Below are 13299 nucleotides of genomic sequence, written 5' to 3'. Positions count from 1 at the left end.
TATTTATAAGGCGACCACTGAATCCAAAAATAGTCTTTGGGGAAAAACAGAGTTTCAAATTCAATTAAATACTTAATTGATCAAATAATAGCGGAACTTGGTCATTCTATTTTATGGTTACCTCATTACCAACAGGATTTTAAACCATTTGAAAACATTTAGGCCCAAGTAAAAGGTCACGTTAGTTTTGAAAATGTTTCTATTAATGTAACGAATAGTTCAACGATTATAGTGGAGCTATTGACAATGAGGATGGATACCCAAACTTATATCCTTATCCTCCATAAGGATATAAGTTTGGGTGTGTAATCATTCGAATAATATTATTCCTTCTTTTTTTAATATCATGTTATATCGTAAAACCAATCAAAACATAGTTCATAATATGATCATTTATTTTGAAATCAAGTTCATTTAAACCCAAGCAAAAATTTACGAATTTATTTAGATATTATAATTTAGTTACAATATTTGAACAGTGGCGGCGCAAGAGCGAATCTTACTGTGGGCAAGATACTGTTTGCGAGGCCCTTATTTTTTTTTCAGTACTCTGATCCCAAAGTTATGTTGTACTTTTTCAAATTTCACAAGGCCCTTTGCACCGCGAGGCCGTGAATGTTTGTTACCAGTGGCGGCTCAAGATCGAATCTTAATGTGGGCAAGAGTTTGCGAGGCCCTTGGATTTTTTTTCAAATTTCTGGCGCGAGGCCCTTTGCACAGCGAGGCCGTGGGCGGTGGCCCACACCACCCACGCCTTACGCCGCCACTGTATTTGAACATTATAGGTTTTTACGTTTGTGTAATTAAATAGATGTGATCAGTTTTACGAATTGTTGCCGATGCACATCTAAATTATTATTACAATAAGGATAAAAAAGACAACTTTACTTAGTGAAAACAAATAACATACCCAATAACTATTAAATTTATTATTAAAATTATATAAAACCATATGTGGCACGACTGCTATTATTACGTAGAGTTCTCGATAAAGATTAATTAACTAGTCGTTGTACATGTACAACTGCGGCTGTCGAACGAATATCTAGAAACCTAGCAACTATTCAGAAGCAAATCTCACTAATTAGTTTTAGTTATAAACTGATGAAACAATTTGTTCTAAATGTCGGTATGTTTTTACGTTAATTTAAAACATAAACAAAGGTAAAACTTTAGGATAAAATAAAACGATATTTATATCAAAAATTGAGGTAAGCATTTATTTTCATATAAATATGTATTTAATCGTTCCAGTAATGGACCATGATACTGGACACAGGAATACTCAAAGAGCAAGAAACGGCTTTCAAATTGGACTTCAGTCTTCTTCTGCTGCAGAGTTCCATAGCTAGGGTGGAAGATGTTGGCTAATAACGCTCGCGCCGCTGGCCCCGAGTAATGAGCAGCGCAAAACATTACAAATCTGCAATTAGTGTTTGAAAGTTGATCCAATCAAATGTTACTCTACAAGTCCAAATAATCCATCCATCCATATTTTCTCAATTTTCTTTATGGAATCTGAAGAGTAAATGGTCTAAATATTCTCAATATCAGGAAAAGATATACATGAGGGTCCTCGGAAAAGTATCGTGATTCGATTGAATTATTCCTAATTAAGAACTGAAATAATAAACGATCTACTAAAATTATAAAATAAAAAAATGCAGAACAGATGAAACATAAGGTGTTGTACGATATTTGCCAATCGATTGGCACCGAATATTTAAATTTCGTTGATTAAAAATAGCATACCAAAAATGTATTATTTTATCCATAAGAAGTGCGAAGGCACCTAGTTTGTAATAAAAGGAAGATTTTCGCAAAGGTTGACACTTTGTGTTATTATGATGAATAACAATAATAATGAATTTCATTTCATCTTTATCCTTGCAAATCCTTAGCAACCACAGCTACGTAGTTAATTATCGTAAAACCTTTGAAACTCAACAAATGTCTACGAAGTGAATAAAACATTCCGTTACAACTTTATGGGTTATAAATAACATTTTGCTTTTAAAATCAACCCTCTTTAAAAATATATTTTTACAAAATATCACAAGGAGTAATCCCTTCGGAGAGGATAAATTTAGAAAGCCTGTTTTAGTGTTTTTCTCAGTAATATAAAACAACAAACATAAACACATCTAGAGTCGTACTTTTCATTGTTTTTATTAAAATTTAGGGCTGTTCAAATCGGATAGGTGCAGTGAAGTCAAATCATATCAAATAAAAAAAATACTTTATTCGAGTAGGCTTTTACAAGCACTTTTGAATCGTCATTTAACAACTACATTAAATATGAAGCTACTATCGGTAAAAGAAAGTAGATTCTACTGAGAAGAACCTGCTAAAAACTCAGTAGTAACGCTTTTTCACATCAGAACACCAAAATGAATGATTCATTACGTGTTCATTCTTTATATTCATTTGCAAATTTTGCTTTCTATGGAGCCCGTAGTTAAAGGCTGACGTAAGTTTAAACAACGTGGAAAATGAGTTTGAGAGATTATTCTTCTGTTTTTGTTTATGTCCGTGGTAGATCTATTTCTATAATATCTTTGGTCAATATATCCTTATTGGGGCAAGGCATCCATTCCTATAATAAATTCCATAGACATTTTTAGCTTTGCCGTTTCAGAAATTTAATTTATTTTTGAAAATACATTGGTTAAGAAGGCATAATATTATTCAATAAAATATTTTACAGACAATAAAAAAAGCGTGCAATTAGTACTTGTTGACTTCAAAGCAGGATATATTACATGTCTATAAACATAATTGTAATTAATTAACATGTATTTTTAAATGTTGAAAAAGAGTTCTTGCCGGTTCTTCTTGGTAGAATCAATTTTCCGAAATGTTCCTATCTTCACTTAATATAGATTTTTTTAACAAACAAGCTCTGTTAATTGTTATATACTTTAGACAGTTTACAAGTTTATTTAAATAGGAATATTAAATCGTTTTAGTAGGCAGGTATTCAAACGTACGCATTAACTGCGCTATCAAGCGTCCAACGCTTAAATTGCTCTCTCATCTCAAATGCATGCCCGGAAACTCTGTTAAGCTATTCGTAACAGAATAAACTTCATAATTGCGTAATATAATATTAATTATTAGTAGTAAAACCTCTTTGCTAGCGTGATGGGAATGATGTTTCAAGGATTTTGAATGTAATCTTTGTATATTAAATAAGATTTTATTGGACAAAAACGTCGCACTAAATTAATTTATCACAGAACCGAGATGGCCCAGACGTTAGAACGTGTGCATTTTAACCGATAATTGCGGGTTCAAATCCATGCAATCACCGCTATATTCATGTGCTTAATTTGTATTTATAATTTATCTCGTGCTTGGCAGTGAAGGAAAACATCGCGAGGAAACCTGCGTGTTTAAGGAGGAGTGCGTGCGAGGAATATTGGAACAGCGTGGTGGAATATGTTCCAAACCTTTTCCTCAAAGGCCAAGGCCTCCTCTCCCATTATTTATATGTTTATACTAAATTACGCACTGCCGGGCCTTATCCTGGCAGTGGGAAATTGACAGGATGTGGTTGTCATTAATTTACCAAAGATTCTTAATGTTAATTTTGTTTTTGACCAAAGTCATCTAAATCTTTAAAGCAACCAATGCAATATTAGGTATGCGTCAGACTATGCTTCCATTCATCTCTAATATATTATTGAATTACATTATGTATGTTAATGCCTATTATATTATCTACCTTCTGACAATAAAGAAGAATAATTTATGAAGGATAATCCTTTAATAATGGATGTGGTATATACATTTTCCTAATACGGTACACGAGTTAGTTGGCCTTTCGTAAGAAGTATTTTTACATTCATTTTTGCTAGACAATCAAATGGACATTTTGTGGTACTTAGACCTCCATTCTCTAACTATTTAATGGCACTACAAATTATCAGCCCCATAGTATTGGTTCTCTTACTCATTTTAATGATTTAACACTAAAATAAAAATATATATTTATATTTTATGTATAATATACAGGTCCAAACGGGTTGGAAGCTCACCTGATGGAATGTCATTACCATCGTCTTTGAACATTAACAACACCGGGAGGCTTGCAGATGCGTTGCCGGCCTTTAACGAAACAGTACGCACGATTCGGAAAAACCGCCGAAGTAAGCTGATTTCAAAGAATGATTGTGCGAGGCAGAAAATATCTTCGAAATCGCGCTATTATAGATTTTCGGAAAAATTGTTATAATATGCTTAAGCAACCATCATTCGTCTCGATTTTAAAATAACTTAAGATATACTTGGCATTTAAATATTATCGAGTGGACATCAACCTTAAACTCGAACTTGTTAACAAGTTGATAGCTGTCGTAATCCTCAAACTGCAAACACACATTGTACTCAAACTTAGCGCAGTTACCAACAAAGCACTTAACAGCTTTACGTCTTGTTTCGTCAATAAACCCTTTTGTAATTTGACTAACGTTACTTCGGTGCTTTGTTGGACAATTCAAATTATAATAGTAAGCTGTGAGCTGAGGGCGATGACCACAGGCTGTCCAAGTCAGCATTCGAAGGCTTCCTTTGGGATTAGAGACGAAAGTTGATGTTTCTTGACACACATTCCCGACAATAATATACAAGTTAAAAATCAAATCTATATTAATATTATAAATGTGAAAGTAACCCTGTCTGTCTGTCTGTCGCTCGTTCACAACCAAATCGCTGAACCGAATTTCATGAATTTTGTACGAAGCAAGTATGAACAAGGATATGGGCTACTTTTTTGCCTAACACGTGACAACCAACATCCTAAAAATCGAGAGATAAAAACTAAGACAAGACCTATAGGTATGCCATTAAAAAAATACTTCATGGCGTTGTCCTATAATCTACAATCACTATATTTTTGGAAACCGTAGTCATCCTCCCCCTCACACAATCTCTTAGATTTAGGAATCTCAACTCGGACGTTTTATTTTATTCCTTTGTGTAAAAGTTTATATCAATTGACGATCTATAATACTGATATTTCTATCTACATACTTGTTTAGTTCAGATACATTTCAGTTGATTGACTTTCAAAGTTGCAAACTGAAAATGTTGATATTTTTAATTATTTCTATTAGAGAAGTGTACTTCATTAGATTATTGGTGCTTAAAGAGCATCGAGTAATGTGAGTAAGAAATAACCTGTTTTTAAAATGCATCTCGAAGCCGTTATTGGTCGTCGCTGACCGCAATATTAATTTCGTATTTCATGAAAACCATTTTTCAAAAGACCGAGCTTTGCTATTAACTTAAACTATGCTTTACACTTCGCGTCACGATACCGTATACGATTATCGTATTTCAAAGTACTGATCGTAACTAAGCGGAGACTTTTGTATTTAGTATTTTTTTTTAAGTATGATCAAATCAAATCAAAAATAAACTTTATTCAAGTAGACTTTTACATGCACTATTGAATCGTCATTTAACAATTAAGTGAAGTTACCACCGGTTCGGAAATTAGATACAGGAAAATTCTAGACATACTTTGCGATTAAGGTTTTTTTAAACATTTACTTATGAACTTATCTCTAGAGCGATTGGATTTTTTATATCTATTGAGGTTTGATAATTTTGGATCAAATGTCAAATAATTAATATCTTTATTCAACTAGGCTCATAAAGCGCTATTGAATTATCTTTATGTATGTTGAATTAAATTTATAGTTATCGGTTAGAAGTTCGGATAGCAGGTTCCACCGAGAAAAACCAGCAAGAAACACAATAGTTATTATTTTCCACCATTTAATTAAAGAGTATGTCAGTAGAGTGCAAATAAATTTACATATGACTTTTAAGAGTCAAAGTCCTTCTATTCACAAAACCTTCATTCAAAATGTAAGTGTTTACACTTTCTTATTGATTGTCGCAAATCTACGACCGGGTCGGAATATAATACCTCAGACCTGAGAAGAACCGGCGAAAGTAATTCAGCGGTATCTATGTTTTTTTCTTTTTTTTTAATCAGTTTACAATATACAATAACAAACATATTTTTGTTATTTTGAAACAGCCTGGAGGCGATCATCTCATTTCCAAGGTGTGCAGTCAACTAGAAAGTCATTAGTGCTGTAATATCCTTTAGCACAAAAACGCTCTTTAACGATTCTTTTGAATTTTATAATTGAATATTGTTCAATGTTTTCTCGGATCCTGTTGTAAAAACGTATACATCGCCCCAAATAGTTACTAACCCTGTATAATCGGGTACTAGGCGTAACAAGTTTATTCTTGTTCCTAGTATTAATGGAATGTACTTCACAATTTTCAAGAGTACAAATAATATTATTATATTGTAAATAGTAATGTTAAGTTCAAACAACTTGCTCATTCAATCTTCCAATATCCATATTGGTATGAAGCAAACTTGAGCTCCAAGAAAGGACAAAGGCTATTTTTTTTGCTTAACACATGACAACTAAAACGCGAGCGAGCACTATAAAGTAGTATTGCTGTGAGTAGCTGGTGAGTACAGTACCAAATATGATAAGTGTACCATTGGTTTTTAAGTACGTGGCAAAGAATCAATATGTTAAGATAATACTTACCAATATGTTAAGTAGCTATCATTCTTTTTAAATTAAATGAGAGCCTGCCTGCCTGGAGTGGCTGGAACGACGTGAAATTCAGGTATCTTCAAGAGAAGAGTGAAAAGGTATATAATGGATGAAACAGAAAATGACTAGTTTAATCTTTATTAGGTAAAATTATATCGTATAATATAAAAGTCCTGCCAGTATAAGCGCAGGTTATTCCATTAGCGTAGTGCTTGGTTGCGGAGCGACGCAGCGCTCTTTCGGGCCGATTTTAAAATAATTGGACGAATAACTGAATCAGATCGGCGCTACGTGGGCTGACTGGCTGTCTAGTTAACGGAAAATTGGTTTAATCCGTCAAAGAACGTTCGGCATTATATGTTCAATACAAAGTTTATGTTGGAAATTTCCATCGCTTATAAACACGGTATAGACGCTATGCCAATATTCAATCGGTAAATTGAAGTAATTAATTGGAGAAAATACGGTATCAACTCATATTTCTTTTTTAACTTTATTGAACAAATCTATGTAATTTAAGCTTTTTGTATGGTTTATTCAGATTTTTGCTTCTTGTTGGAATCAAAAAAGTTTAGTACAGATGAAAGATTATTATATTTTATTATACTATATTTTATACGTCGCCGCTAGTATTATTTTATTTTTAATATAATTTATTTATTAATTCTATTATTCGTGTAATTTTGATGTTTTATTTTACGTAGAAAGACATAGTTTATTCAATTAGTCATTCTTTTGACTTATAGTTAATTACATCTCAATATTAATAAAGTAATTACGTAGACTTCAATTTAAGTAATAATCTAATTTTAGCTTTATAAACTTCTAAAGTGAAAATATTGTGACTAGTTTTACAGTTTGACTTGGTGGTATAGCTTTGTGCAAGCCCTTCGGTAGCATGGGTACTCATCATAATTTTTCCCCAAACTGTATTACTTAGTACTGTTGTTCCAATTCACATTCACAAGCGCAAGGGACATAACATCTTCGTTCTCAACGTTTACGTTGCATTGGTTATATGAAATGACTAATATTTCTAACTGTACCAATATATAGGTACTTACCATTTAGCCCGAAAGATGAATCTGTCCGGTGTATAGCCACTGTTACAAATTTACATAGTTTGGTGATGTCGTTCGTGCCTTTCGAGGTGGCCCAGTGCCGAGATGGCCCAGTGGTTATCGAGATAGCCCAGTGGTTACAACTCGTGCATCTTAACCGATGACTGAGGGTTCAAACCCAGACAAGCACCACTGAATATTCATGTGCTTAATTTGTGTTTATAATTCATCTCGTCCTTGGCGGTGAAGGAAAACATCGTAAGGACACCTGCAGGTGTCAAATTTTATAGAAACACTGCCACATGTGTATTCCACCAACCAGCATTGGAACAGCGTGGTGGAATATGTTCCTCCAAAGGAGAGGAAGCTTAACCTAACAGTGGGAATTTTACAGGCTGCTGTTGTTCGTGCCTTTCATGCGATCGACAGCAAAATGATTTTAACTTGGGATACTTGTCTAGTGGTTATTGGAGAAGATACATTTGTAAGTAGATTATATACTATTTGTGTTATTACTTGTTGTCACTGAAATTTCTTTACTTAATATTAATATTTCATTGAAAATATTAATCGGCAACTTTTGATATTTAATTCGCGTTGATTAAATCTCTTTCACTGGTTTAAGTTGGGTCTGTTGTAAAGCCATATTTTTAATTATAACCAGCCTTTTATTTTCGACTTCGTACGCACCATCACATGTATATCATATCACAGATATATTGAAATAATGACGACATATGAAACTGTAATTAAATAAAGATGTAACACAATTTTAAAGGAAAATCCAACAATTAACATACAAAGAAACAACATCACATACATTATTCTGATCCGAAAGCAAGTAGATAAAGCACTTGTGTATTGGAAAATAAGAAGTAACGACGGTACCACAAACACTCAGACCCAAGACAACATAGAAAACTAATGATATATGATCGACTCGGCCAGGAATCGAACCTGGAACCTCGGAGTGGCGTACCCATGAAAACCGGTGTACACACCACTAGACCACGGAGGTTTTAAATAAAGCTACGAACTTTAGATATATTTTATTGTCTTAATAACGTAGAACTAAGCCATCAGATGCTTCATTGCGCTTAATATCATTCGACTATTATGCTCTTGAAATAAGGGTAAGAAAATTAGGTTGCGGACATATTAATATTTTAGAATATATTAATTATTTCGTTCAATTAAATATGATGTATTGAAATGTTTGTAGTATCTCAGTGATAGTAGTAAAGTCTGCCAATAAACCAACCTGTCAATGACGCGTAAGACTTTATTCCTCCACATTGTGTCATAGTGGGTCTATAGACACCATTGTGAAAAATGTTCACCTAAGTATAAGTTTACTCAGAAAGTAAACTTTATACAAGACCTTACTGAATACTTAATTGCTCACCGCGAGAAGAAAAACTGGTTTCTAAACAATCTAATAAGTTAGATTAATGTTTTTAAAATGTTCTAGCATTCTGATTCTAAGATACTAACGCATTACTGATAATAATGGCCAATTTCAAGAGAGACCAGTCAAAAGTGCACGGAATATGTCATAATGCTCAAGTGTGGGCTCGAATACAGGTGCAGAGTGAACCTTTCCTCATATTTCTGATCCGATGGGATGAAAAATCCATTATGATCCATCAAAAAGTTCAAGAGCCAACATTTTTCTTTGTTACCGAGATACGGGAGAATGCGTCCTTCCAACTTCCAGACTCTGGGTTGTTAATTAGAATTTTCTATATCATAACTTTTTTTCAGCCTGACTTCGGGTTTCCTTCTGGGGTAAGCCACTGGACTAACAAGATAGTCAGTGGAATAATACACCACTCCTTTACCACCAATTGTTTACGCTAAGCGTGCTTGAATAACTTCTTCTGGTACAACACTATTTTTCTGTATTGACCGAAGTTTAGCTTTTATCAAGTACACAAAATCACGTCGGAAAGCATACCAGCCGGCGTCAAATCATCGAATCAATTATTATTTTAACAAAGTCTACCAAATATGTAACTACTTAATAAAATATAGATTCGTGTATTTCATAATGACAGGCAAATATGTTTAATATAAAATCAACTTATTATCATTCGGTTTCTTTGCACTAATTAAAGTTAATCAAGTCTTTTATCTCGATATTAATTGGTCTACAGCGGCTGAATGCGTTACAATGAGCCAATGAGCGTTCAGACTAAAGTTACTAGATTAGTTAATTTGAATTGGCGAACATATTATAAATTGGAGATAAGTGTATAGTATAGTGTAGTATTTCAGATTTGAGAATAAAGCTTGAACCCGCGTAAACCACTGAATATAGGGTACTATGTCAGCTTAATGTTCCCAGTTTCTATTCAAATATCAAGTAGATATATTCATAAGCATTAATATTCATAATAGGTCCCTTTCTTACAGCGGCCGCTCCCTAAAGTAGCTTACACCCCATTACTCTCTCACTAACCTAGGATTATGTTAGGTTATCCAGAATTTGTGGCCTAGATAAAGCCGGTGGTTCCGTATAATTAGATTATTCTAAGATTAAACTTGAATAGACTCACACTAAATTGTAATTACTAAGTTATTTTTTACAGACACATTCATGATTCGGTTAAATTGTAAATGTTTTACTAATTTACTAAGTGTATGACAAAACCTGAGATACTTAAAATGGTGTTATATTATGTGAAAATTTTTAGTAATAAAATCAAGTTTTATTAGATTACTTCTTTGAATGGATGAACATACTTTTTATAGTCATCTGTTTAACACGTTGAAGTGAAGTTACGTGAAAATATTAGTCAAGATTTGATTTATCAAGTCGAGTCAATCAAGTCAAATCAAACTCAAGAAACCGTTCAAGTAAAATGAAACAATACACTACACAAGTACAATAATGACATAACAGTTCACGTCAATGAATTAACATCAATAACCTAAACATATAATAAAATTTTAGTGTTTTTTTTCTAATATTAAAATAGCCCTTTTTTACTCAATGCATATGTATGCATGTATACACAGTACATATACCAAAATAACATTTTTACAACTTTTGTCTGTCTGTCTGTTTGTTCCAGTTAATCTCTGGAACGTCTCGACCGATTTTGACGGGACTTTCACTGGCAGATAATTGATATACTAAGAAGTAACTTAGGCAACAATAATATTAGTTTTTGTTAAACTCAAACGCGTGCAACGTTGCGGGCACAGCTAGTAAAAAATAAAATTAGAAGTCACAGTCCTCCAGCCAAATATATGTCACAATACAGTCTTGTTATGATTTAGAATGTAATGTTCAATGAAAATTGAAGAATGTTGGTACACCAAAATGAATGTAAATCAAACTAATAGAATATATACACCAAAAGGTCTGAAAAATGTCTGTTGAAGCAAGCTGTATCACAGGTATCAAGCTTCAATGTTGATTGTACTTTGAGTACGTAAATAAACTCTTAATAGATCTGGCTTTGTTCACGAAATAATTCCACACTTAATCGAAGCCCTCTCGAGGTAAAGAGTTACTGTTAATAAATTCGATGGCCCTCGAAACGCTTCTAAGCACCCCATCGTGAACGATTACGAGATTTACTAAATAAATAACACTCATTTAATAGGGCTTACAGAGAGCCACCCACATCCACTGGCTATTAAAATCATCAAAGCTTTCATTTATATTGCTATAAATCTCTATTTACAATTCAACACCATTTTATTTTCGATTTATCACAACTTAAGGTTGGAAGAAACGTGTAACAAAAAATAATAAAAATGAATTAAGTTATTGAAGAATCTTTTTTTCTGAATTTGTAATTTTTTTTTGTTACATTGAAGAAATTATAAAGACTTTTCTAATTTTTACTAACTATGAGTCATCATCATCCTATGGCTGTCCACTGCTGAACACAGGCCTCCCCCAGAGCACGCCATGTTACTACCCAATCCATCAGCCCATTTGTGCAGAAGGGAATGCCCGTAATCGCCACGCCGCCGGGCAGGCGGGTTGGCGATCGTAAAGCGTAGCTTCTCGCACCGGTGACGCTGCTGTCCGTCATCGGCCTGTGGTATATATATAGCTTCTACCCGCGATCTTGCGAATGTCGTCGGACCAGAAAGTCGGAGGTCGTTCTACATTACGCTTACACAGATGCGCTCTCTATTAGGACTCGTCTGCTACAGCAGCCATCGGTCCTACGACAGATATAGCCAGCCCACTGCTACTTCAGCTTGCTGATACTACGAGTATAAGCTCTTATATAGCCTAATCAAATAAAATGATTTACATACTGTAAAGCAACGGTAAAGACTGTTGAATCCTACGAAAAGAATCGGACTAGTATGAGGTAAATAACTTTTTCTGCAAATTAAATGAAAACTTCATTAAAACCCATGTAAATAATAATATTAATATCCTCTTGACCAATTAGCTTGATTAGTTACGCTGTCTTTGAGATTGGTCACGGAAGCAGAATCAATAGCTATTATTGATATTAATGAGAAAATTCACTTGTAAAGGATGTAATATGTATAATAGCATATGTATAGAGGCACGAGATTATAACAATACCAATTTAGTTTTCGCTAATGGACTCCTTATAACAATAATAACATTTACCATTTAAACCATTTATTTTGCTACACACATACCTAAAAAAAATTAAATTTAAAGAACACAGTGTAGGTAACAAGGGCTTCATCTCAGTATAAGCTGTGCTAATGCACAGCACTGATTTTCAGATGGCCCCTGACTATTGGGTAAACATAAACACATGCGCGCACACGAAAATAAATAAATGAAATTATAAGAACAAAAACTAAAACTAAAAAGCCCTTATACTAAAAAAAAAGAAACATATTACACAAAAAGAAAAACATCACAAGGAACTTAGAGATAAGATAGACAGACAGACAGACAGACAGACTTAGACATAAGACATTAAAATTGAATATGATTAATACTAATTCTATGAGGTAGTATGACTGACACTATATTTGGAGTTTGTTACTCTGACTTTTGTTAATATAACTTAATTGGTCTCAGAATTTCAAGCCATTAGATCATCCAAGCAGTCAACCTCGATATACAAACCAACCACTCCTATATTGAATAGTCACGAATTAAATTTTCTGATAAAGCTCGACCACACAATGTAGAGTTAATTAATTAATGAATTGTAAAACTAACCGTACAACTGTATTCAATTAATTTAATCTAGACTGCTTTTAACTTCGTTTTCACTGTTCACGAGAATATCAAGATTTTCAAAGAAATTCCTTTTTAATATTGTTCAATCTTTTGTCCTCTTCATTAATAAAATGTGAAAAGTTTTTAATAATGGAATTACTGAAAATGTGCATATTTCGTTCGAAATTATATTTATATTTCATACGTATTACCGTCTTTACCCTGGGGTACAAGGGGGCCAGCAAGAAGCAACAACTTCTTTCACTATTGTTTTGAACACCAGTTTTTACAAACTAATAATGAATATATTTACTTGGTGGTAGGGCTTTGTGCAAGCCCCTCTGGGTAGGTACCACCCACTCATCAGTTATTCTACCGCCAAATAACAGTACCCAGTATTGTTGTGTTCCGGTTTGAAGGGTGAGTGAGCCAGTGTAACTGTAGGCACAAGGGACATAAC

Source organism: Vanessa cardui, chromosome 4 (assembly GCF_905220365.1).
Source record: "Vanessa cardui chromosome 4, ilVanCard2.1, whole genome shotgun sequence".
In the NCBI taxonomy this organism is placed as follows: Eukaryota; Metazoa; Arthropoda; class Insecta; order Lepidoptera; family Nymphalidae; genus Vanessa; species Vanessa cardui.
Note: the sequence above shows the minus strand (reverse complement) of the source record.